Source organism: Aptenodytes patagonicus, chromosome 25 (assembly GCF_965638725.1).
Source record: "Aptenodytes patagonicus chromosome 25, bAptPat1.pri.cur, whole genome shotgun sequence".
NCBI classification, from domain to species: domain Eukaryota; kingdom Metazoa; phylum Chordata; class Aves; order Sphenisciformes; family Spheniscidae; genus Aptenodytes; species Aptenodytes patagonicus.
In genome coordinates this window covers 757,311-783,829 of record NC_134973.1, presented here as the reverse complement: position 1 = coordinate 783,829, position 26,519 = coordinate 757,311, and the positions used below count along the sequence as shown (strand labels likewise).

Here is a 26,519-nt window from a genome sequence, read left to right as displayed (position 1 = left end):
TGACTGTCTACCTGTTTTGCTGCAGGAAGAGTTTCTTCTAGAGCAAGGGAGTGGGAGGGGAAGGAGACCGAACAGAAGGAAAGGAACTGTTGCTACAGGCAACTTCACTCTTACACAATGATGCAATTTCTGTAGTGATTATAGTACAATTTAAAGCTACCTACAGGACACTATTTCAAGGAAAAGTTATTAAAAATGTAAGATATCAGACTAAACCAGGACCTCTTTATATATAAAAATCGTAACCATATGAACATTATTTTATACACGCAGTATCATTATTAGGCAGCATCTTCTTTTTTGTCGTCTTTTCCACCTCCTTCGCCCTCTGGTCTTCTAGCTGTCTCTCTTCTTTTTTTACTGCATGCATTAAATGTATTTTTTGGAGATGGCAAGGGGCCCATTCCAAGTCCCCTGTTTATTTTTTTTTTTTTCCTGAAAGCCAGCATTTTTAAAACATGCTAGGAGAAGGAGGAGATAAAATGGTAACAACCCAACTGAAACGAAGGCAGCTGTATGAAGGAAATATGTAGAAATCTGCAGTTCTTCCCCGACAGACTATGGAAGCTGGAATTTAAAGTTATTTAGATCATCACCACCACTACATCATACATAGCAATTAAGCTTATATTGCAAACACTCACCTAAAGCTAAGGTAGCCAGCCACTTTGAAAATAAGAAACCAAGAATTTGGTGTCCAAGCTGAAGTCGTCTTAAAATTCTGCACTGAGCCACAGAGGTTTCAGGCAAGACTGGCTACAGCAATTTTAATTTAGTCTCATACTCGATTCTCTTTCATCATATTTAAACACAAGAACTGTAGGATTTTAATGTTTGCTTATTCAATATTGGTCAAGAATGTCAATGCTTTCATTGCAAAGAAACAGCACAGTCAGGCAAATTTTAAGTGTCAATGAAAAAGAAGTAATTATATGTAAATTACCTTTCCTACTGCATACCAAATTAAGAACGACTAAGCAAACAGAATGGAAGAAGGCTTGAGTTATGTACTGTACGATTTTATGTGCTACAATAAGTTCTATGGTTTTCCACATAGGCAATAAAAAAATGTGACAGAGGACTCTATGGCAGACAGAAACATTTAAAACAAGTAGCATTATATTTAAAGACAACTGGACTCTCATTTAAAATATTCATTCATTTTGATGAATCCCTTTATTAAAAAGTGAGCAACATCAACACAATTTCTGGTGTTACCAATGATGGAAATATAGTAATAACTAAAATGCAGACCACATCTCTCAGTAGTTTAAAAGTGGTAATTGCAGTAGGGATGTCCAGTATACCACTGCCAGGAACATTTACCAAAGTGTCCTCCTTAACTGTTGTTAACTGCTCTTCTTTTCTACCTGTGCATGGGCTGTGAATCATCTCACTCCTGACAGCGCGCAGCCTCCAAAGCTCCCAACGTACCTCTCTAACAGGGATCTTGCAGCCCAGGTTCATCTGACAATGCAAGATATGATAAAGAAAACACAGCACAAAAATAAACATATTGTAGTCAGGTTTTTAACAGCAAAACTCAGCAGGCAAAGAATTAAAGTTTAAAAACTGTTTAAATAGTTCTGGAATTTTGCTTTACCTCAAGTAAGAAAACGTGACGAATTGATCAAGCTTTAGATTCTCTGGAATGAGCACACAGTTACAGCATTTGAGAATTCCCTTAAAAGCTTTTCTATAAATAATGACTGCAAGCTTTCAGAAAAGCAACATGAGCTTTGTAAAAGCCAAGTGTGAGGGCCTAGGGGCTTGAAATACATCTCTGACAAATTCAAGTATTGGCCTTTCCTTACTAATCAGAAGGTAGACAGGTCCCTCCTTCCTGGAGAGAGCGTTGCTATCAATATTATTTTAACAGAGCAACTCAGCAGTGCAGAGGAGTCAAAACATCACACTTAACACACTTCCATAAGAAGACAACCAGAAGGCGACAGAACTGAGGAACAACATCCACAGCATGAGCTGCTGTGCCAAAGGTTCTAGCGAGGCTCCTGGGTAATGCTGTGATACCCACCTGTCAACAGTATTCCCGACACAACACCTTCAACAACATGCCGCCTGCCACTGCCAGGATTTAACAGGCTTGATGCCTTTCTACAAAAAGTCCCATTGCCTATGGAGAGGATAAAAGTGACATGTTAGAAGTCAAAGCAAACATGCTTACCTTTAACCAAACCTTGCTGCTTCTCTAGACATTTGCCCATCCTTGGGACTCTGCCTTGGTTTTTTTTTTAGCACTTTGAAATCAGTTTCTAGATTGCATTGTCACAGGCCTGTAAAACCACCAGGAACATATCGACTTCTGTGATAATTTTTGTCATATAAATAGCCAAGAAATTATCTTTTCTACTTTACCACCAAAACAGACCCCACCCCCCCCCCCAAAACAACCACACACAAAAAAACCCTTTGACCTGCACTTGATAATAAACAGAGCTTCCTAGGGATGAATTTCAAGTGAATGAAGAGCTCAGTTCAGAGCTTCTTTCTAAAAATGTTAAAGAGCTGAGACAACTGAGTGTATGCAGGATTTTACAGCTGCCTGGTAATCTTCTTAACTGCAGTAATCATACAAGAAATTCTCCCTCAAAAGCACACAGAAGAGCAGAATATATCACCTCTGTCATTTAGACTAAGTCTTTGGGGGTCTCCATGGATATTTCTGTTATTTACTGGCATTTTTCCATCACTCACCTACTGCAGTTTTATGGGTGTATGCAAGAGTAGAATGTTTTTCCCCACCTCCTATCACATATTTTATTTTGGTGGTAAGATTCCAGCACCACTCTCTGAATACTAAATACAAACCCATTGAAACTGCACTCAGAGCTTACAGTGAAGTCGGATATTTTTTCCTTCATCATTTCCAATCTGAGACATAAAACATGTTGTTCAGAATAACGACCCATGACCGTAACAACTGTTTTGCATTTAGGAATTTCTCACCAGAATGTACTTTCACAAGATGCACACACTTGTTCCTTATTAAAATTTTGCCAACCCATTGATTAATGTACAACAGCTATTTTAAAAGCTCACAGCAACATTACAATGCTATTTAAGACAGGAAAGAAATGCAACATCCATTTAAGCTGTAAAGGGCTCTAGAAAGACGCAACTGAAAACCCCACATAGAAATTTAACTAGAGCATGATTCATTCACATACAGTGACAAGACAGTATTTGTCATCATAATGGATATGACTTCATTTTAAAGCTCATAAGAAAAAGCAATCATCTTCTAGCAAAGAATTTCTTCTAGCAGTTTTTTTGAGTCCACAGTGCACCCCAGTATGTTCCCTTGAAGATCATTACCACTTCCTGCAGCACCCACCCACTCCCTGGCATTCAGTCAGTCACCTGCCTGTGTCATCATGGGCTTTTTCCAGGCATAAATAATTCTTACACTTGCTTTTTTTTTTTTCTTTTTATCTGCTTTTGCTTATAGTGAGAACGGGAAGAACAAAAACTGATCTCACTGGAAGTGCTATACCTGAAGATTTAATTTAGATTTCAAATCTTAATGTACAATTTCATAACTAAAAGCAAAGTAACATTTTCAGGAATTCATGAAATAACAACAATGGAAACAATCTAAATGTTTCATCACCTGGCGCAGCATTGAAAACAGTATTTACCCACAGAAAAAAAAGCCCCACTAATACAAAACCTTGCATGTAATCCCATAAATGTATACTTGAAAAATCAGAGTAAGGTAATTATGTACAAAATAAAACAGCATGGAATAAGTTCACAGCTAGATCAAGTATTGTTGAAAAAACAATGTTGCAAATATGTTAAAAATCATGATGAGTATGTCTGAAACCAAAAGCGTCACAGCAATTTATCTTGCGAGGAAAGATGTTAACCTCTTCTACATGGTCATGTAAAACAGGTTGTACATCCAGCAGCCCTCCAGGTATATTTTTCAGAGGTAGTTGTAGCTCTGCTTCTGGTTTCATCACCTTCTCTTCCACAAGTCTGTTGCTTGTTCCCTCTATTTTTATTAGCCTGTGAATGAAGAAAACTGGATTAGTAGCCCAATTCTTTACTATTTAGGAAGACATCCTTAATAGCATTTAAGTTAAAAATCCTTCATACTATTGTCAGTTGTTTATCACCATAAAATCTTCCCCAATTTGTTCTATTCCTTGTCATTATAGCAATTATTATAGCAGCTGACAGTAGTGGATTAAATTTATTGCTGAGATTTGCACCTCTGATGCAACACAGAACCAATGCCCATGCTAAAAGTTTTGCTTTGTTAAGCAAAAGCTTCCACTTGAGTATCTGTCTCGCATTCAGACTGCCCGCAACGTCCAACAAGTAACATTAAAAAGTTACTCTTTGCAAAGATAGGATCTCTGCAAAGACAGGGAATTTCTTCCAGTGGTAAGAATTCTTCCAAAAGAAAAGGTAATTTGAGACTCTCCTAGAATCTTTGTGCTCCGCAAACGCAAATTTAACTGTAGTTATTTCTTTGATGATGGTTATTATATCAACTACAAAACTGTAGTCAGGCCTGAAAGATTTAATAAGCTTACTCTTTATTACAAGCGGACATGAACATCTATATGATGCTACACACCAGACACAGGTGCCTTCAATATTCCAGAATATTTCTGAACAGGCTCACGCCACCTCCTCCTCTTCATCCTCAGCACCCCTTCTCTGTGAGCAGTTCTCAGAAATCAGCTGCTTCTAAACTTCTATTCATACAACAGTTCCTAGGCTCGACAAACTACAAAGAACAGTGCAGACCAACTTCAGATGCATAGCTGATCTCACAGACAAAACAGATTTGTCTCAGCTTCTTTAGGAGTGAGGAGTAAATACTGGCACCCTGCTGTAAATACTCTGGTATAAAAGTGGACATTAGACAAGAACTCCAGTAAAGACAACTCTGAATGACCACACAATAATCTCTTAGAAGTACGCAATCTTCTTCCCAGGCCAAATTAAAAAGTTGACAATTCTTGTGCTCAGATATTTTCAAAGCCATAACTCAGACAAGACTTAAAGTACAATGTCCAAAGATGACTGAACACTTGGAGCAAAAGGTTTTTAGAGACATTGGCTTGAACAGTCAAAACCAAGTTTAATTGTGGAATAATTTTCCGGAATGTTTCAAGAAATACACTTGAGATTTGATTCTGCTATGCTTAGATTGTCAGGGTTTTTTTTAAGTGATAAAGTTATTTCCCTTTCAACTGTAACATCACTTCAACATGAGTTTAGAGAAAAATGTTATAGAAAACATTTTTTAAATGGCTAGTGTCGTGGTTTAATCTCAGTCGGCAACTAAGCACCACGCAGCCGCTCGCTCACTCCCCCCCACCCGGTGGGATGGGGGAGAGAATTGGAAGAGCACAAGTGAGAAAAACTCGTGGGTTGAGATAAAAACAGTTTAATAATTGAAATAAAATGATAATAATAATATAATAATAATAATAATAATAATAATACACAAAGCAAGTGATGCACAGTGCAATTGCTCACCACCTGCCGACCGATGCCCAGCCAGTCCCCGAGCAGCGGCCCCCCCGGCCAGCTTTCCCCAGTTTATGTACTGAGCATGACGTCACATGGCATGGAATGTCCCTTTGGCCAGTTTGGCTGTGCCCCCTCCCAGCTTCTTGTGCACCTCCAGCCTGCTCAGTCGGTAGAGCATGGGAAGCTGAAAAGTCCTTGGCTAGTGTAAGCACTACCTAGCAACAACTAAAACATCGGTGCGTTATCAACTTTGTTCTCATCCTAAATCCAAAACACTGTACCAGCTACTAGAAAGGAAATTAACTCTATCCCTGCCGAAACCAGGACAGCTAGGTTTCTCAGCATAGATTACAATTTTAGGGGAGGGACATTTAGCAAAGCTGAGCAACACACTTCTGCTCAGATCACACCTGGTTATCCCAAGAGTTCGTTCACTGCAGTGAACTGACTTAAAGCATATATTTCTATCACAATTTTTCTTTCAGACTTGTTTCTGAAAGATCTTTTACTTGCTGTACACACTTCTAGAACATAAGCAAGCTCTGTCGTGTTCATAACTCTACAAACCTATACCACCTTCTGATGGCTCCCCGGATATGTGCTGCACATGCACCTGCTCTTGTGCAAGAGACATCACAGAGCTCACATTGAAGCTGGTTTTGAATCCTGCGGGGCTCCTGTTTCTTTGGTTTCCTGTCTTCTGAACAACGTCTTTCTTTTTGTGCTTTTGTCATTCTAAGTGCTCCTGGTAAGTCTGCAATCAAACAGGGCAACATATTCATTTCCCTTTCAATGATGGTACTGTTTTTCTACTAGAAAACTAAATGTCCTCTGAAAATAAATGGAAAATTTCCCGAAACACTCAGATTAAAACCAAAAAAACTCCCTTTGGAGTCACATTCAAGCCTGCAACATAAAAAGCTCGCAAGCGCTAACAGTTTGATGAATTTCCCCTTTACTGCCTTGCACTACTGTAAGCACTCACACACAACCTATTCATTTTAGCCTTCTTATACAATCAGTCCAGTCTTGGCTGCAAGACCTACATATGGCCAAACGTATCTACGTGATTAGCTTTTTGTTGACTGTAGAGCATACCTAACGTAGCTGGTTTAGATACAGGTGACAATACTGTAGGCACATGCACTTGGTTAGATGCATGTCACCTCACAAAATGCGAAGAACTAAGTACCCTTTTGCCCCAACCTGTTTGTCATTTAAGTTTTTGGTAAGGCACTGACTAAGAATCATAACTAACGTAGACAGAAGTTCAAAGAGGCCAGGCAATAACAGGCGTATCACATGCTTGCTTCTGAAAAAGTCTGTAGGAGTTTTAGATGTGGTAACTTCTTGGTTAAGTATAGTCTCGTAAGACATTATAGCTCTCTGCAAACATCACTAAGTAACAGATCTCTATTTTCTTCCACCATAAAAAGCAAGCTGTTATTCAGGTAGCAAACTGAGACAGTAACACAGGTCAGGGGACAAATCCCCTCTCAAGTTTTGTTTCTCACAGCGGAATTCACAGTTGGGTGGGTTCCACACACTCCTCCATGGGGGCAGCTGGCCCCGATTCCAGGCATTAATGGACACACCAATAACCAGTTGCAGGACAGAAGGCACCCCAGAAGATGTATTCCCAAACTTTCATATAAATTAAGTTAGGGAAGAGATGTTTAGCACATCAATAAAAATTTCTTCTTAAAACAGAAGGAGGTTTTCTAACAAAAATCATAAGAATTCAGGTGAAGAAATACAAAGCTATGTCAATGAAAAGTTTGAAACAGCACATACTCATTCCGGTAGGCAGGGAAAACTGCATTTATCATCCAAATATTTACATTTTATGTGGAGAAGAAAGCTTTTCCCATTACTAAAATAAATATCAGAAGAAAAAAATAAGGGTTAACAAAATGTGAGTCAGTTTTTAGCACTTTTTGCTTCCTCAACAAGACAAAGTTATCCAGCAATTTTAGTTACAAATATACTGCTCATTATCCTATGTTTTTCAATATATACACATGTCCAGGATCTCGAGGAACATGTTTTTAGAGTCTCTCAAACAGCGTACCTATTTAAACCTTCCCCCCGTCCCCCCTCCCCCCCCCAAAAAATCAATGATAGAGTAAGCTAATCTACATCACCCATTAAAAAGGTAAAATACTAATTCTGTAACAGTTTCATTTCAGATTCCCCAAATTCAGTGCTACAGAAATATCACTTTTTCTAGCATAATTTCAAGGAATTAATGAAGAATATTTATAACCCACAGTTCATATCATCATATTCTCTCAACAAATAGATACAGAAAAATATTGCTTATGTATTCAAGTTACTGTAAATCCTGTTTGGAGACATGATTATGAAGTATAGGGTCATGTTTTCTAGTTACAAAAACACAAAAGAAAGGAGTTAAAACCATTTCCCCCCTTTCTTATTTCCACAGTTTCAGAATATGCATTAAATACAACCTATTTATGGGAACTGAATGCCCGATATGAAACATATTTGAGCAAGAAGGTACAATTCACAATAGTCATTTCATACTGAAGAAACTATTCTCTTTCTCTTGGTAGAGAGAGAGGTTTCTCCAGGAACAGATTCTGAGCAGGAAGCTCATCTCCTTCCGTGACTACAGGAAATAGTGGCCTTATTTTTTTTTTTTAAGTGTCTTATTTAAGAACCAACTACCTGTACTGCAAGAACTTTAAAATAAAACATATACATACACAAGACATGGATGCTGGATTCCAGCAGCACTTGCTTGGTGGGCAGTACAAATCCCTGGCAGCATGCTGCAGCTGAGTAGGCAGGCGCTGGCTGGTGGTACTGCTTGCTCTCATAGTTGCTTGCAGATGTTTGTTGTTCATAACTGTAATTATCCTGAATACAGAATTCCAACAGAAAAACAAAAAGATTAATAAAACAGACTGTAGTAAAAAAAAAAATAGTTGTTTTTCATTGATTGACACAGCAGACAATTCACAGGCTTAGTTTCTTGATGTCTGCCTCAAATAGTGAATGATTAGATTGTTTATAGAAAAAATACCTAATGACATTTTCGTGGTATTGGCAGGGAATGACTTGGGAGCAGGAAGCAGGCTAATTGTGCTTACTATAGGAGATCAGCTGGAGGTGCAGGGCAAACAGCAGGAATCATTGACAATAACTCTGGACAAGAAGGCAGTTTTAATTCATTCCCGTGAGAGGTCCATTCCAATTCCAAATGGTGCTCAGTTTGAGTCACCCCAAAATTAGGGTATGTTGCAAATTTCTAAAGCAAGATACTAGACCTCATTAAAACATAAAAAATCCAACGTTCTGGCAAGTATGACAGATACTGATTCAAAACAGACATTCTTGCAATGGAGGGGGGAAAAAAAAGTAAGATTTGTTTATTTTGACTCTCTAGAAATACCTAGATCTGGAACACTGTTGAATAAGAAACACATCTTACCATTCAAAAGAAGCAGATAACATGCTAAAGTCTAGAAGCATTTATCTGAAATTCACTAGAAAGTCAAAGCTGATTCATTAATGGCAATACCCAGAGATACTTATTAAGTACCAAAACACATTGTGTTAGGGGAAAAAAAGTACAACCCTCAAGAAATGGGGGTCTTTGAGGGTCTTAGACCAGTACAACATGCAACAACTACTTTAGTCATTCAGTTATCCTGAGAGCTGCCTAGGGGCTGCAGGCTTCGTACCAGTGGCAGATCAAACCAAATGCTCCAGCACCCTGAATGGCTGTTGGCCACCAGCCAGAGGACATACAAGTCATCAAGAAAATCTGCCTGTTCCCAGTGGTCCGAGAGCAATAGGCATCTCCGAAATGTAACTCACCCTGGCTATAGCTTTCTGTTGCCTACAGAGGGAGTCTAGACCAGCTTACACAGAAGGCAGAGACAACTTCAGCAAAATGAAGCCCACAGAGAAGAAAATCATGCAATAGTGTTAAAGCAACTGTGTGAAGTCTATCAAAGAGGTACTACCTGTCAATAAGCACATTCAGGTCTATCCAGCGCGGTATCCTGTCTCCAGTGGTGCCTATAAGCAAACACTGAGGGAAGAGGCAGTACAGAATACTCCCTTGCAAGTCCCTCTGCTTCAACTGTCAGCCCCAAGAATACCCCAAGCCTGACATAATTTGTCCTTTGGCAACTCTCAAAACATCTCCCAAATACTTGCTCAGCCTCCTTTTTCTCCCCTTTAGCTTTCTGCAGCCACAGCATCCTTGAGCAAGACTCCCACAGATCTATTACCCATTGCAAGAATCATCACCTCCTTTGGTTTGCTTTGAAGCTAGCTCCTCATAGCTTCACTTGCAAACCTGAGCTCGTGTAGTACTGGAAGAGACAGTAAACAGTCAGTTCCTATCCAGCTGCTTCATGCCACTTCAGATTCTGTAAACATCTAGTATCTGCTTTAAATCACCTCTCCCAGGCTGAAGAGTCCCAGCCCGCTCAGTCATTCTTGCTATGGAATCTATGCTCTGCTTTTGACCACCTGTCACCAGGTGACCAGGTGGTCACTCAGGCCCTTCCCAAGTCCCACCGTGTCCTCTCCAAGACAAGGGGAGGAGAGAAATGCATGCCATCAGTATCCCAAGCACAGGCAAACCACTGTCACTATACAAAACAGCAGCATCATGTTTTCTGTCCTCTATTTTTGTTCTTAATCTCTAAGATTTGATAAGCTACTGCTCAGCACTATCATAAACTCCAAAATTTTGCTCCTGAGTAGTGATAGCCAGCACAGCTCCTTATATTGTGGAAAAGCTAGGACAGTTTTCCCCCCAAGTTTTACTTTTGTACATTAACTATTCAGTCATGCATGAAGTCTTCCTATAATTCCTCATGTTCTGCCCTACATAACATTAGATTATATCGCCTCACTGCTCATCTTTTTTTTCAGACAATGAATATACTGACCCACACTTCACTCTGCAAAGTTTAAAAACACATTGCATGACTCCTGCCACACTATACTGCCAGCATAATCTGCTATAATCTGGCAGAAAACATCTCCTCACACAAGAGAGGAATTTCAACATACAACCAACCAGAAAAACCCCAAATCTCTTCATCTCCAACCGATTCATTCCAAATTTCACTGCAGTTCTAACTGACATTAATGCATAGAGCCAGTTGTGCACTGGATCCCAGCATCTCCTACAGCCAGGAAACTAAGATTCAATCATTATCGTACTTATTACAGAACTGTAAGTGATACAGGTATTCGGAGAAAAAAAATACATACAATTCTGTTTTCCTAACGGTCCATGAAAACTATGGGAGTTGCACAGTCTTCAGAATCAGAAGGGACTTCTCCCTGTATGAGCCATGGAGTTTATTCCAAGAGCCAATCTGGTGGCCCCCATAATTCTCACCCTCATCTATACTATAGCAGGCACATGCAGCATTTCAAACAACTAAAAGCCGTAACATTTCTAGCTTACAAAGCCTACTGACAATCTTCGTTTGGAGTAAGAATAAAAAAAGGCAGTTATGTTTAGGTCATCAGATCTACAGACTTACTATCACTGGTATTAAACATGGACCAGCAAAAGAGTTGCCACTGTGGGCAAGGAGGGCTTATAATTGAGAAACTTGTTTATTATGGGAGGTGGATAACTGTCCTGTTCTCCCCCTGTCCTCCGCAGAACAGCTCGTCACTTCTGTTACCATGGAGCGTCTAGAAAGGATTATCAGTATTTTCTGCTCAAGCACGAGTGTGTCTACATTTGACTCAAGCGCCTCGGCAGCTCACAGGGCTCCTTCCTCCTTCAAACAAGCTATCCTGCACTTGGCAGTAATTTGACACTTGCCCCTACAAATACATCCTTTGGGTCCGGACAAATGTCTAAACTGTATTTTCCTTTTATTTTACTTCTTGTCATAACTCCACCTTGCCATCTTCATGACAAAAGATGAACTAGGTCATAAATAAGTATATCAAATGCTAATGACAGAATGGATTGGAGATCTTACTGCACAGTTTCTATTGATGGTCAGTCTAGGAAGTTTTCTACACTCCCAAAGCTTCACAAGTTGACATTTTTTTCTTCAAGATGTCAAATCTACTCCTTTATAAGAGCTACCAATCTGCACCCAGTGCAGATAAGCCTCACTTTTTCAGTAGGAGAATAAAACATTGACGTATCCACACAGACTAAAAGGTGCTGATGAATCTATTCATCCTTGACACCAAAGCAGAAGTATACCTATAAAAATAAATAATCAAAAAGCTCCCATGAGCTCCATTGTCTGCTGAAGTGTTCTCAGTACATAGATTAAAAAAGTAAATCAAAGCAACTCCCTAGTTAAGCAAACTCCCAACCAGCCTAGTAGTTCAAAGCCACAAGTCTGAACAAAAGATCTGTTTGTTGGGGTTTTTTTTTTTTCCTTTCCTCGGAAAGCATTAGAGATGTATGTCTATAATAAATCACATGAGATGTAAAGACAATGACTCACTTCATTATCTTTAAAGCATGAGAACAGAATACTCTACTGAGACAATGTCCCTAGGAAATGCTGATTAGCAGCCGCACTTTGCTCTCTGGTAGCAGTCTCGGCAAGCAAGGAACAATAAAATGATTCTGACAAACACTGCAGAAACAGTACCGCAGAGATTATATGATTTTAGTCTGAATTTCTGTGTTATACATGCTCATTTTACAGTTACAAAAAAGCTCCCTTTAAGGAGCAGGCCTACAAATTCGACCTAAGTCTCAAAATTAAATACAGCACAGAGTCAAAGAACAAACATGCAAGCAAAACAAGCTCTGACGGCCAGAGATAAGTAACCTCTTGGGACGTAGTAATCGTTGCTGTTGATAAATCACAGCGGTTAGTTCAATACATTCCAAAACTGACACTTCTACTATGAATAATAAAACCCTGCAAAATCTTCATAACTTGATACTGTGCCAAAACAGGAAATTCCTAATTTAATTCACTCGGAGCCCTCACTGCCTACAAGCCACATCCCTTTTTTCCTGATGCAGTCTGAGTCCTTATGGTCGACAGGTCTATTTTATCTGCTCTATCAGGCAGACTAATAGCCACAGGTGACTGGAACCAATTTCTCCTAAAATGATCAAAAATCCTGACTCTAATCCAGGAAATAAATGTAGTTGGTGAAAGCTCAGAAACATAACCATAATTCTGTATGCACACATGCCACGTAGCCACTGCCCAAGATGCAGTGCTGCTGGCGAGGCATTCTCTGTCAGGAGTCCCGGAGAATTACTTGCCATAGCTTAGACCAAACGCTCAGATTTATTAGTCCTGATGCACTGCCTATTACTTCCAGAGTTACCTGAAGAGGAATATTCAGCAGTAAAATCTAAGTTCTGTTAAACTGTTGTGTGGCAGAGGAAGCTCCAGAATTGGGTTTTCTTTTCATCATCCCATCACCCAAAATCCATATTTGAATGCCTAAATGAACTGTGTAGGCATGAAGAAAACTGAAGGTAGTGACAACTGAGTCTTTTCAATTAAAGACTAAACACACAGATCACAAAGAATCTTAATCATTACTGTGCATTGACCGTGCAATTAGCATAAGCAAATACCATCAATATAGGTTGCCAGCTAAAACCTCCCCAGATATTAATCCGTGTCCGCTTCCTGAACGTTTGGTGTTAGGACAGGCTGGGGAATAAGTTCCTACTGCTGACAGGCATGACCGCAGCCCTGCCCCGACTGCGCCTGACACGGTCCAGAGGCGACAGTTCAACTGGCCTGACAGCCCACGCTGTAGGAGATGCCCATGTGGGAGTTTGCTCTACGGTACAGCTCGCTCCACTGATGGGATGTGATCAAACTGTAGATGGCCGAGTGCTTTAAAAAAGAAACAAGTAAGAAAAAGTTTTATTTAACAGACCCAGTTTCCATGCATAGAATTTACTAATACCACATTTTAGTATCACCCTACAGGCCAGTCAGCTTATGAAGACTGACTAATGCAGTTCAAGTTCATGATATAAAATTAAGGCCACGACTGATTAGACGTGGAACTAAGATAAAAGTCACACAAACTAGCCAGAAAATGCCAATCAATAAACAAATAGCTGTTGGTTTCCTAGTAATTAAGGATTAGTGTTACTTAAATTGCTAAAGGGCTTCTGCCCAGTGTGATAAGCCCAACAGTGTTCTCTTACTTAGTATGCTGTAAGTTAACAATTGAACGCTGAACTTTTGTATCACAAAATCATCATTTCAATCACAAAAAAGCTGCTCTTTTGTCTATGTGGACAAAACAGCAGTAGCTCAGGCCCCATGAGCTACCATAGCCAACGCTGATCTCTCCTGAAAGAAAATATAACCCTTCAGTTTCTACCTTGCAAGTTTTATTGCAGACCTGATTTAGAAAGCTAATAAATTACCTCTCCTTATATCCTTAAGCCATTAGCTTACAACCCTATTTCTGTATTCAGAAGTTTTAGTTTGCTGTTAGATTTAAATTAAAGCGTGAGCCATACAATGCAGATAAGTTAGTTTATTGCAGTGGGGAAGCTTATGCCACAGAGATCCAAAACTGAAGGGAGAAAAAATAGTAAGGTTGATTACTAGTAACAGCTAACAGAACAAGTTCCCTAAAATGACACTGTTCAATTGCATGAAGAAAACTGATCTTGCTCTATAAGCCTTTATCAGATCATACGCTTTCTCTCCTTACCAAGGAAGGTAGAAAACCATTAGAGCATAACTCCTCTTGCTATACCTCCATTGCTTGTGCATATATTCTGAAGCCATGGTTCACCTCAACATCCAAATAATTAGAGCTTTTATTTTCAAAAAGTCAACATTTGCAAAGATTTTTTTTTTTTTTAATAGTTTATAATGCCACTTGTTTTCACGCTTATTTTTTTAACTGCATAGGTGAGGCTATGGTAACAACGTTACTTTTTCCAACTTCAGAAACAATTAAAATGGAAAGTCACTGGCAATAGCTTACATTTAAACTGAAACATTTTAAAATTCGGTACTAGTATTACTTTAATAATTACAAGCATTAGTTTCCATTCAGTGAGAAGAGCCTTGAAGACAGAAACAAGAGTCATCATGCCTTGTAAAGAGACTTCAAAAGATACTGAAGAATTCATACACTCAAAAATTCATAAACTCAAAAGCATCATGCCATAAGTCTTAAAAACCTAACACCTTCCCATCCTCACCAGAAGCAGCACGTTGCCATTCAAAAAGAAAGCTGAATCTACATCATGGCCTTGACTTAAGTTTATTATCAGATCTAGCTCTTCAAATAAACCAAAACTTTGAAGTGCAGGCATCTTCTAGAGAGCAGGTGAACGCTTTAAAAAAAAAATGAAGTAATGCATAGGTGAACATCTTGTAACCTTTATCAAAGAGAAATTATTTAGTCACATTGGCTTTTTTTTTTTTTTTTTTTTTTTTTTTTTACACACAGTACTGTTCTTAAAAGATGTTTTAGAGTATTATCTTAGAGGTAGTTAACTAGCAAATATAAAAAGCACCGGGTGCACAAACTTAACCCATAGAGTAGGGAAAAGAAATATTCTTTATTGCTATCAGATCCTAAAGCATCATGATTTCACAGGAGAGAGACTTACTTTCTTTAGCAGCTTACTGCTCACCCAGTTCAGACTGTACTGAATCTTTTCCCATACCATATCATACAGGCAGTAGAAGTAACACCTACATCTACTGCTGAACTTTGACTAAAACATGAGAGGTCATGTTAGAATGCAGCAGACCATAGTTCATAGAATCACAGAATAGTTTGGGTTGGAAGGGACCTCTAAAGGCCATCTAGTCCAACCCCCCTGCCGTGGGCAGGGACATCTTCAACTAGATCAGGTCGCTCAGAGCCCCATCCAACCTGACCTGGAATGGTTCCAGGGATGGGGCATCCACCACCTCTCTGGGCAACCTGTGACAGTGTTTCACCATCCTCAGAGTAAAAAATTTCTTCCTTATATCTAGTCTAAATCTACCCCCCTTTAGTTTAAAGCCATTCCCCCTTGTCCTGTCACAACAGGCCCTGCTAAAAAGTTTGCCACCATCTTTTTTATAAGCCCCCTTGAAGTACTGATAGGCTGCAATAAGGTCTCCCCGAAGCCTTCTCTTCTCCAGGCTGAACAACCCCAACTCTCTCAGCCTGTATTCATAGGAGGGGTGTTCCATCCCCCTGATGATTTTTGTGGCCCTCCTCTGGACCTGCTCCAACAGGTCCATGTCTGTCTTGTGCTGAGGGCTCCAGAGCTGGACACACTACTCCAGGTGGGGTCTCGCCAGGTCAGAGCAGAGGGGCAGAATCCCCTCCCTCGACCTGCTGGCCACGCTGCTTTGGATGCAGCCCAGGAGACAATTGACCTTCTGTGCTGCGAGCGCACATTGCCGGCTCATGTCCAGCTTTTCGTCCACCAGTACCCCAAGTCCTTCTTGGCAGGGCTGCTCTCCATCCCTTCATCCCCCAGCCTGGATTGATACTGGGGGTTGCCCCAACCCAGGTGCAGGACCTTGCACTTGGCCTTGTTAAACCTCATGAGGTTCACACAGGCCCACTTCTCCAGCTTGTCCAGGTCCCTCTGGATGGCATCCCGTCCCTCTGGAGTGTCGACCGCACCACTCAGCTTGGTGTCATCTGCAAACTTGCTGAGGGTGCAACTTGATCCCATTGTCTATGTCATTGATGAAGATATTAATCAGTACCGGTCTCAATACGGACCCCTGCGGGACGCCACTTGTCACCAATCTCCATCTGGACATTGAGCCATTGACCACTACCCTCTGGATGCGACCATCTAACCAAATCCTCACCCACCGGACAGTCCACCCATCAAATCCATCCCTCTCCAGTTTAGAGAGAAGGATGTTGTGGGGGACCGTGTCAAAGGCCTCACAGAGGTGCAGATAGACAACATCTGTAGCCCTTCCCATGTCCACTGATGCAGTCTCTCCATCATAGAAGGCCACTAGGTCAGTCAGGCAGGACTTGCCCTTGGTGAAGCCATGCTGGCTGTCTCGAATCACCTCCCTGTCCTCCATGTGCCTTAGCAGAGCTTCCAGGAGGATCTGTTCCATGATCTTCCCAGGCACAGAGGTGAGACTGACTGACCTGTAGTTCCCCAGGTCTTCCTTTTTTCCCTTTTTAAAAATGGGGGTTATGTTTCCCCTTTTCCAGTCAGTGGGAACTTCACCGGACTGCCGTGACTTCTCAAATACGATGGATAGCGGCTTAGCAACTTCATCTGCCAGTTCCTTCAGGACCCCGCAAATGGATCTCATCGGGTCCCATGGACTTGTACACCTTCAGGTGCCTTAGATGGTCTCGAACCTGATGTTCTCCCACAGTGGGCGGCTCTTCTTTCTCCCAGTCCCCGCCTTTGCCTTCTGTGGCTTGGGCAGTGAGGCTTGAGCACTGGCCGGTGAAGACGGAGGCAAAAAAAGTCATTGAGTACCTCCGCCTTCTCCATGTCCCAGGTAACCAGGTCTCCCGTTTCGTTCCGGAGAGGGGCCACATTTTCCTTCATCTTTCTTTTATCCCCGACGTACCTATAGAATCTTTTCATGTTGCCCTTGACGTCCCTGGCCAGATTTAATTCTATCAGGGCTTTAGCTTTCCTAACCTGATCCCTGGCTGCTCGGACAATTTCTCTGTATTCCTCCCAGGCTACCTGTCCTTGCTTCCACCCTCTGTAGGCTTCCTTTTTGTGTTTGAGTTTGTCCAGGAGCTCCTTGTTCATCCATGCAGGCCTCCTGGCGTTTTTGCCTGACTTCCTCTTTGTTGGGATGCATTAGTTACAGGACAACTAACTACCAAGTCATGTAAGACAGCTTAAATGTACACATGCTCCAGCAAATTCAGCAGGGTTGAGGGAGGGAGGATAGGAAGAGACCTTTCAATATCAATACTGGGATGTAATGATATCATCTGAAGGCCATGCTTGATATGCCTGGGGCCATTCTGAATTGGTTTCAGTCATACCTGACTGAGTACTCACACATGACCATGATGGCTGATATGCCTGAACTTGAACTGGGTATGAATTTTTCCCAGGCCAGTTTTGACTCCTGTGCTTTTCGGCATCTCTAAGCTGTTCTTGGGAGGGATTTTTGAAAGACAGGGCTTGGGTTGTTGTTACTATGCTTATGATATGTATCTCCTAACAGTTGTAACACCCAAGATACTCAGGACAAGATGACTAGAATTTCTGAAGTTAAACCCTTTAAAAGGCACAAATAACATGCATCTGTGTGAGTAGATACCCTTAGACGTCCCACCTATTCAGAAAAGCGTTCAGCATGTAAACATATACAAAGTGTAATATTGGAAACAGGAAAAAAAAAAACCAAACACAACTGTCAGACATACTGCTGGATAGCCACACATCAGCCGGTGCTTTGATCAGTTGACTGACAGACAAACCCTGAAGACAGATTTTGCACTTCATTGTGTAATGTATTAAGCCAAAGGATTACCTAAAGCACTTACCTTGAAAATGCAAAACTCTACACATTTGGGGATAAAAACAGATCAAGACTACATGTTGCTTCACTATTTGCTGCAAACTGGTATGCTTAGCACAACAATTACATTATCCTTTTCAGCCAGGATTCTGATCTAATTTGATGCTCAAGCTTTCTCCAAACTTTGGTGACCTGTACAGACTCATGTTACTACAACACAAGACTCAACAGGGCTTTGATGTTTCAAACTTTCAAACGTTTTTAGGTATAGTCATGTTTTCCTCCATAAAGCCCTGGTGCGGGGAATTCTTTTTGTTGGTGTAAGTGAAGTTTGTGAAGATTGTGCGATGATGTATATTTTAATGATAACGAGACTTTACAAAGTCTGTCTTAGAATTTTGAAATACATCCTTGAAGTATGAAGACACTCAAAGTCTGGTAATGCAATAATTCTGTAGTGCTTTATGGCTTCCATGGTGGTAATAAGAGACACCTAAGGCTTGCGCGAATGCCTTAAATGTTCAAGCAAACTAATTACTTCATAAAACCTGGGAGATTCCTTAGGCACTATGGTGTTCATATCGCCACATTTTCTGTATTTAAGACCATCAAGAATACATGCTCCAGAAACCACAAACCTCTGGCAATGAAAGCAAACCATTCCAAAACCAAAATATCCCAAGCACTTCCCAGCCATTAGCTTCTCTGTTTAGTCTGAGATATGTAGCAAGATTGAAGATTATAAAAAGGTTATCAAAACTTCTAGATTTTAATTGCAATATAAAATTAACAGCTTACTGGACAAATAGAACTATGCTACAAATAACCACTACATCAAGTTAAACAATTTACATAGACACCATTCGCAACTGGTATAAAACCACACACAACCACTAGCTTCATAAATGATGAGCTTGGAATGAAGATGACTACTGGCAACAAGAAAAGGTTCCATTTTGCTGTTTGACTGTGGAGGTCTTTTACCCACTACTAAATTTTAAAGAAGGCAATTTCAGAAACTAGGCTAATAGATAGTGTGACTGCTGCACAACAAATATGGGGGGGAACACTTACAAAGGCTATTAATAAAGGAAAAGGGAAATCAAAGAAAGGGTAAGAGAAAAATCAGCTTCAATAATGGCTTATAATAACTGCAGATTTAAATTGAATTAAAACTTATCCACATCTGTCCACAAATGATTAAGTGTGGCTGGTTTAATTAGAGAAGCTTGGTGCAGAGAAACCTGAACCAACATGTTCACGAGCCAACACACCCACTATTGACTGAAGAGGCTCACTCTGCTTCAAAGCTCAGCACAGCAATTTCCACTGTTTTCTGCATTGACCTGAGAAAGGCCAGAGAAGTTCTACAATTCACTGAAAATTTAAATGGGAGTGATCTTACTGCAGCGCAAGAGACAAACATGCCCCAGGTGACATAATTCACCTCACAAGTGAAATGGCAGCACAGGCAGAACAAAAAAGAGCGGTTACAACTAACCACAAGGAAGGTAACTCCCATGGAAGTGAAATACCAAGTATGACTCCATCCTTCTGCAAATGACCAAGAGAAGAAGGTGCTTCTGAAGAGGACAAAACACTCCAAACAAGCGGATATTATCAGACCAGATCTCTGGGGAGGAAATTACCTTCAAGTAAAAGACAAAAGCACCAAGGACTGAATACCAGAAAGAGTGAGGCGAGCATAAGGAAACTCCAAGAAAAGGAAAACCAGAAAGTTATTCAGAAGGATGCCGACAGTGGAGCAATACAGGAGCCCTCAAGTCTGGCTAATGAGATCATGGTATGGAGCCACAAACCAAAAGATGAGCAAACGGGTGCGTTAGGTAAGCAAAGTCTTGGAGCAATGCCAGGGCATTTATTGAAAGAGGCTGGGGGGAGCCAGAACATAAGGGAAGTCCAGCTGAGACCCTGAGGAGAGAAAGCCACAGGAGAGGGTGAAGAAGGTGGTCTCTTAGGGTCAAGAAGCAATCAGAGAGCAACGTGAGACCCTAAAGGAGGGACAGAAATAAAGACACTGAGGAGGCCAGGGAGGGAAGGCTGTACAGGAGCCAGGACACCTTTCAGGAAGCAATATACTTAAGAGCAGAAAACCAGGGAAGTAGGAGCTCCTCAGGACACTCCAGCACCTGCAGTACGGCCCCCCACGAAGGAAAAGAGGCCCCTATACAAGACAGCAAGGCAGACCCCCAGGGACAGGGCAGCCACACCAACTCCCGGGCGGGACTGCCCCAGAGGCAGGACGGCAAGGCCAAGTCGCCTGCGAGCACAATACAGCCTCGAGAGGGCCACAGCCGCCATTTCATCCACCCCGAGGGCGCGCAGGGAGCGAGGCGGAGTCGGGATCGCCGGGGGGCGGGGTCGGGATCGCCGGGGGGCGGGGTGGGGACTAGCTCCACCCCGCCCCCTGGGCCGGCCCCGCCCCGCCGTTACCTGCCCCGGGGCTCTGGCAGCTCCTGGCCGCCATTTTAGGTGAGCCCCGGAGAGGGACGGGGAGTTGCTCCAAGAGACCCGTCCTGCAGCCCCGGGAACGATAAACCGTTGTTACGAAAGTAGTGGGTTTTGATAACAACGGAAACGACATAAAAATAGGGAAATTTATTAATAGAGCTGCTGTCCGGAGGCTCACAGAAGAGGCTGTCGGAGCCTGGAGCCACCTGGCAGCTGAGGAAGCCTGGCATTGCCGGGGTGCGAGCGTGCCCGGGGGGTGGCTGCTGCTGCTCCGATACCTCCCTCCCGCAGCTGCTGCTCGCTGCTTTTAAACCAGGAGAGCGTTCAGACGGGCTCCTAAAGCATTCCTACCGTTTGTGTCGCATTTCTGCTGTTAGAAAGCTCTGCAACAATCTCCCTCCTTTTGTAACCTGAAGTTTCTAGCTGATGTTTATTCACGGCTGGTTATAATCATTTGTCCTCGTGGCAACCACTTCAGTAATTCACACTTCATTTTCTTGTTTCGACATACCTGAAGAAATAGCATGACTCAACATACCTGTGAAGAGCCTGATGCCATTTATGTTGCATCATTGTAAAATGATTTCACCGGGAGACCTAGCTTCACGTTTCTAAAACTCCACATTATCATGAAACCTTCAGACGGATGTGTTTTCATATTGAACTGAAACACTGCCAACAGAGAATGAATATATTTCAGCAAAATGAGATTGTTCCTTTAAACACTGACATACAGTCTAATAGGATAATACCTTCTAATTGCCATCACAGTTTTAAATAACATAGTGTTTATGGTGATAAATGAAATGATGAGATTGCAAATGTGCTGTTACAAGATAAAGGCATCAAAGCTCTGTGCAGCGTTGTCTTGTGCCCATGGCCTCAATTTTTGGAGATCTGAGACTCATCTTAGGCCCAAGAATGGGATTGCTTAATTAAAACCTGAATGATATAAGAAAAATACAAAATTTGCAGTAACAGAAAGCTGCCATTGATGGGAGTGACAAAATTGTGATATTGTGGCTGGCATACATAGCAGCATGAGCAAATAACAGATGCACAAACATCTTTAATGTTTTATGAGGCCTTGAAGGATATTTCCAGACCTGTCAGGCTTGGAGTTTACATGTGAGGATTCCCCATCTGGCACTGAAAGCTATGATAAAGAAAAAAAGAAAACGGCAAAGTTTTTAACATCTCTCTTAATCGTTAACCTCCTCGATGGACTCTTCGTTTAATGATGCTGACCATTACGTTTTCTTTGATACTGTGCCCTTCGGACTACGGCAGAGGCTGGGCTGTTCCTGGTCATAACGTATACAAGATCAGGAGCCGGTACATAATGGCCCAGTATAACAGGACCACTTGAAGGGGTTTCTGAAATGGGTTTCTGGGCAGATAAACCAGATACCATCAGTGCAACAATGTTGGGAATTTACTATACAAGGCCTTGCCAGAGGCCACGTCAAGATAGGTAGAGGAAAGATATTTGCATTTTCATTGTGTGATTTTCCATGTGTTCCAGTGTAATTATTACTATGTACAGAGTATTTCCACACACGTGTGCAAGGAAATGGCAAAGAACGCATACTTCTATATATGGTTTTGCTGCTGTATTTCAAGTTCCTATCCTTCAGGTAAGATCTCACTGTTCTAGTCTAGAGAAAGGTGCATTAATTTGATTCTCAGTTACGTTACTCAACTAAGTAAAACTCAAATTATGAGTTGTCTGTGAATGAAAAATAGCATCACACATTTTAATGCAGCAATATTCTGAATTTTTGGCCCGAGTTGAATATCTTGACAGGTATACAGGATTTACAGACTTGCAAGCTTACAGGTATCACACACTCAACGTACTGCTTTGTACCATGGGTATTATTGCAGAACACCGTGTTAATGACAGACTAGTGGAATTTTAGTCACAGACTCATCCTGTGCAGTGGAAATAGGTTCAGATGTAAAGGGATGCCCTTGCCTCCCCAAAAATTGCTGGCAGTGGACAGAAAGAAAACTCTTGACCAGCAGGTCCCTTAAGGTCATTGCCGAAGGACTTCTTAGAGCATAGAAAGAGCTGACCACCATAGCTTCTCCTGCAGATCGTCACTTGCACCTCATTTACAGAGGAACAATTTAATCTCTCAACCAGTCACAAGCATTCTTTTGTATTGTTGCTCAGGGAGGTTCCCCTATTTGCCTGAGCTAGGGCTGGCACTCGACACCCATGGAACGAGAAGACTCCAGCTAATGGGGAGGCACTGACCACAAACACCCCAGAGCCTGGGGCTGTCCTGCTACACCTTCTATTCAAGTCTAACTTTTGCTACAGGGAAAAACTTGCATTTCTCCTTCCACAAGAGCAGTATGGATCGACTTGCGCACAGGGAGCAATGGAGACAAGACCCACGTTCTCCTCCTAGCTCCTTCCTACGGCTTCAGCAGGCCCCAGCGGAGCAGGCCGAGGCTGGGAGAGCACCGGCTCTGCTCCTGGCCGCTTCTGAAGCCCTGAGCCGTCCCGGTGGGGATCGCTCTGGTCACGCTGCCTGCCTCCTTCCCGCACCCTCCACCAAACGCCTCTCCGGGAGCTCCCCTCAGGCCCACTGACGAAGCGGGCCGCTGCAGGCCCCCTGCTCACCCGCAGAAGCTGCCCGGAGACCCCCCGGCCTCGCTGCCGGCAGCGGGGGCGAAGGCGATTCCCTCGCCACCACGCCTGCCCCGCGCCCGGGCGGGCTCGGGCGGAGGCCGCGGGCCCAGGGGCGGCGCGCAGGGCCCCGCTCCCCGCGCCAGACCGCCGGCGCGCCGCGAGAGGCCTCCCCCGGCCGGCGATTGACGGACGGGCCGCCGGGCCAACGGGGCGCGGGACACGTGCGCGCGACAGCCAACGGGGCTCGGCGGGCGGGGCGGGGGCGTGGCCGGCGGCGCTGCGAGCGGCTTGTTGTGCGCGCTGCGGAGCCGTTAGCCTCCCGCTGCCCAGGCCCTGCCGAGCCGGCGACAGGTGAGGCTGGGCCGCCGCGGGCTGCGGGGCGGCGCCCGCGGAGCCCCCGGCGGCTCCCGCCGGCTCCCGCGAGGCCGGCGCGGGCAGGAGCGGGCGGCGAGGGCCGCGCCAGCGAGGCCGAGGCCTGGGCCCGCGGGAGGAAAGCTGGGGCCTGCGGGGGGGAGGGGCCGGCCGGAGGGGGAGCGCGGGCCCGGGGCGGCCGGGCGGCGAGCCGGGGCTGCGGCCTGCGGGCCGGAGGCGGGCCCGCAGCGTGGGGGGCTGCGAGGGCCTGCGTGAGGTGGATGGGGCACGGCCGGTGGGGGAGGGGCCCGAGGCCTCCGCGCTCGTGGGCGAGAAGGCCGTGGGTCTCGCTGCCTGGGGCTGCTGCGGGGGGGGCCGGCCCTGGGCGGCAGATGCGCTGCCCGGGTCTGTGCCTTATCTTGGAGCCTTTCTTCTGGTTAGTGGCGTTGCCTTTCATATTTATTTTGCCTGTGTTTGCACGGACACAGTTTTTAAATCTCCCACCTTCGTTAAGACTGGTGCATCTTTATTGACTGGCAGTATCTGAGGGTGGGCTTCCTAATGTGGACAATACGTGTTAATATTAATGCTAATTTGGGCCGGCTAGGAACAGGGTTAAGTAGTGCTGTGCTAAGTGCTTTTGGCCGGAAGAAATCACGACTGAAGTAGCAGTCCACTATTGTTAGTACTCGTGGGAGGCTTTTCAAAGCAGAGCGCTTACCCTTTTTTAGTGATTGGGAGAGGCGAGAATGTATTAGGGGGCCATTCAGTGGAAGAATGTGCGTGAAAGGAACGTGTGTAGAGGTAGCCTGGAGAAAGGGCAGCGGAGCTTTGGTGGAACAGTTGTGTGGAAGCGTGTGCTGGCTACCATATTCTGTAATGCTGGGTAGTCAAATAGCATTATCTGTTGGACATTATCTCAGGCTTGTGTCTGAGACTTGCTGAGAAGGGAAGCATGTTTTGTTGCATGAAGGACTTGCACTGGGATCCTGTGAACCACTTAATGAGGCATCTGTGGAAAATAAAGGAGGAAAGAAATCGGAAGGGTAGAGATTCATTCCCTTTATTAATGCTTGTTGTTGACATTTGATCACTTTTTGTGGTCTCTGTATTTCTGTTCCTTTTTCGCCCTGAATGTGGATGTTGACTGCTCATATCGCTCAGCTCTTGCCTCTTTACCAGCCTGCTGTTCCCCAGTACTCATGTTTTAACCACTTTTCTTTCTAGATGTGTGTGAACAGAGTTCTCTGACTTGTGTACCTCTCTTTAAAACTGGGGCGGTGCGTATGTTCCATAGGCTTTATCAAGCCCATATGGTTGATATGATTTCTTAAGTTTCTGTTGACTGTTGGGTTATGTCTGTGTTGTATGATAGATAGTAAAGTCTAGATTCCTGAGCTTGTAAGTCTATGCAGCATGATACGTTACTCTGTGACTGTCCTAGTTTTTGTTCTGAAGCAGTGTAACTGTATTTGTATAATGATAACTGTATTTGTATAATGATGCAAATGAGTCTGTGGTTTCATGATTCAAAGCGGTCAGCAGTCCTGAGTTATAGAACTACGACCTGCGCTTGCAGTAGGCTCTCCCCTTGGCTTGACTGGAATATGAACAGCAACATCTTAAGCTGGTATGGTTGTTAAATATAATGTATAGTGAGTTTATAGCCTTAGTTATTTAGCCCTGATGTGAGTGGTTCTGCAGCACCAGATAAATGTGGCTATAATGCTTTCCTATGTGAGTTGTCTTATGCAGTGCCAGGTTTGTGGGAACAATAGTAGTAGTAAGCACAGTCTAAATGTAAATGTGAATATTGTGTATAGCACCTTTCTTAACTTAATTGTCTGTTGAATGTGGCCGGTGTCTAGTGCTGACAGCAGCTTACCACAAAATGTGCTGTATGCTCCTAATTAAAGCACTCTATTTTCTGTTTGCTGGTTCTTGCATGTTCTGTCACTTTTTTTCTTTCTGGAGAAAACCCTCCCTGTCTTGACCTGTCAGAGACCTGTCATTTTACTTTCAGAATCTATTTCTTTAAGCTGTTGTGCCATCCTGCCTGCTTGCTTTCCTGAAGCTTTGGTCCTCTGTCTTGTTTCTTGCTTATTTGTTACAAGCCCTCTGTGAACTGATTACAGTAAAATGTTATTAGATGTTGCACTGACTACGTCTTGTCTACCACCTTCACAGGTAGGTTATCCACTTTTAGTTACAGAAAACTCAAGCTTCTTGTATTTGCAGACTTCAAAAAGATGTTTAGAGAAGCTGTTCTTTTTGCACTTCCAAGTACTTTAGAAAAAGCATGGGAGGCAGCTGCAGGAGATTCCCGCCAATTTAAGCATTTAGGAAGAGTGACATAGTTCAGCAAATGAGAGGTGTTAAATTTTGCCTTCTCTTGGAAATTGATCAGGGCACTTCTCCTTTTTGATGTGCAGTTCTGTGATCTAGGCACCTGCAAGCTTCAAACTGCTGGCCTAAATGATCCATTTGATTATACAACGTTGTTATATGTAGGTGATGTATGCGAAAATAGATTTTAAGTTTCTTTTTGGGTTTGGGTTTTTTTTGGGGGGGTAGGGTGGAAATAAGCTGTGCTGAGAAGGCAGAGACGTTCTTCGTGTGCGTGTTTTTGCTGCTTTTTTAAAATATTAGTAGCAGTGGTGTAGTAAGTATAAAGTATAATTTTCCTCTCGCCTACTGCTTCCGTGGCCTCCTTGTAGGAGTGCAGTAGCAAGTTGTGGTGTCTTATCAAGCCTTCAGAGGTGGATTTCCAGCTACTTGTTTTGTGCTGGTGAACGAGTTGGATGCTGTCTCCTCCTGTTAACTTCACTTGCCTTCCTGTCCCATCAAAGTGAAAGTACCAGCTGCTCATCCAAGGATGGATCAATGTGCGGGGCAGCTGTTGTCAGAATGTGTCTGGAATCTGTAGTTCTTATGTCCGCTTCTCACCTAGTGCAAGTGTCGTGTGCGTAGGAAAGGAGTTGTTCCCCCGCAGCATAGTTCTTTGTCTCCAGATGTTTTTTTGTAGGTGAAAAAATTGCCAGAGGCAATTGCGGGACAGTCTGACGCTGTCTAGAACAAGG

At 43.0% G+C, this 26,519-nt stretch overlaps 1 protein-coding gene and 1 long non-coding RNA gene across 3 annotated transcripts in view; one reads left to right on the top strand and one right to left on the bottom strand.

Annotated features, from left to right (window-relative positions):
• Positions 1–7,337: 7,337 nt before the first annotated feature.
• LOC143170768 (uncharacterized) lies at positions 7,338–21,103 on the bottom strand. Its single transcript, XR_012997095.1, has 3 exons — positions 20,983–21,103; positions 8,244–8,397; positions 7,338–7,387 (listed from the first exon to the last, which is right to left on the bottom strand). It is a non-coding gene; the product is annotated as an uncharacterized LOC143170768 (long non-coding RNA).
• Positions 21,104–23,364: 2,261 nt separating this feature from the next.
• Positions 23,365–26,519, top strand: part of ELAVL1 (ELAV like RNA binding protein 1) — a 45,766-nt gene continuing 42,611 nt past the window's right edge. For both annotated transcript variants that reach the window (XM_076359121.1, XM_076359122.1), the window contains exon 1: positions 23,365–23,439. The gene's annotated coding sequence lies outside the window, so the exon portion shown is untranslated. The remainder of the gene's footprint in view (positions 23,440–26,519) is intronic.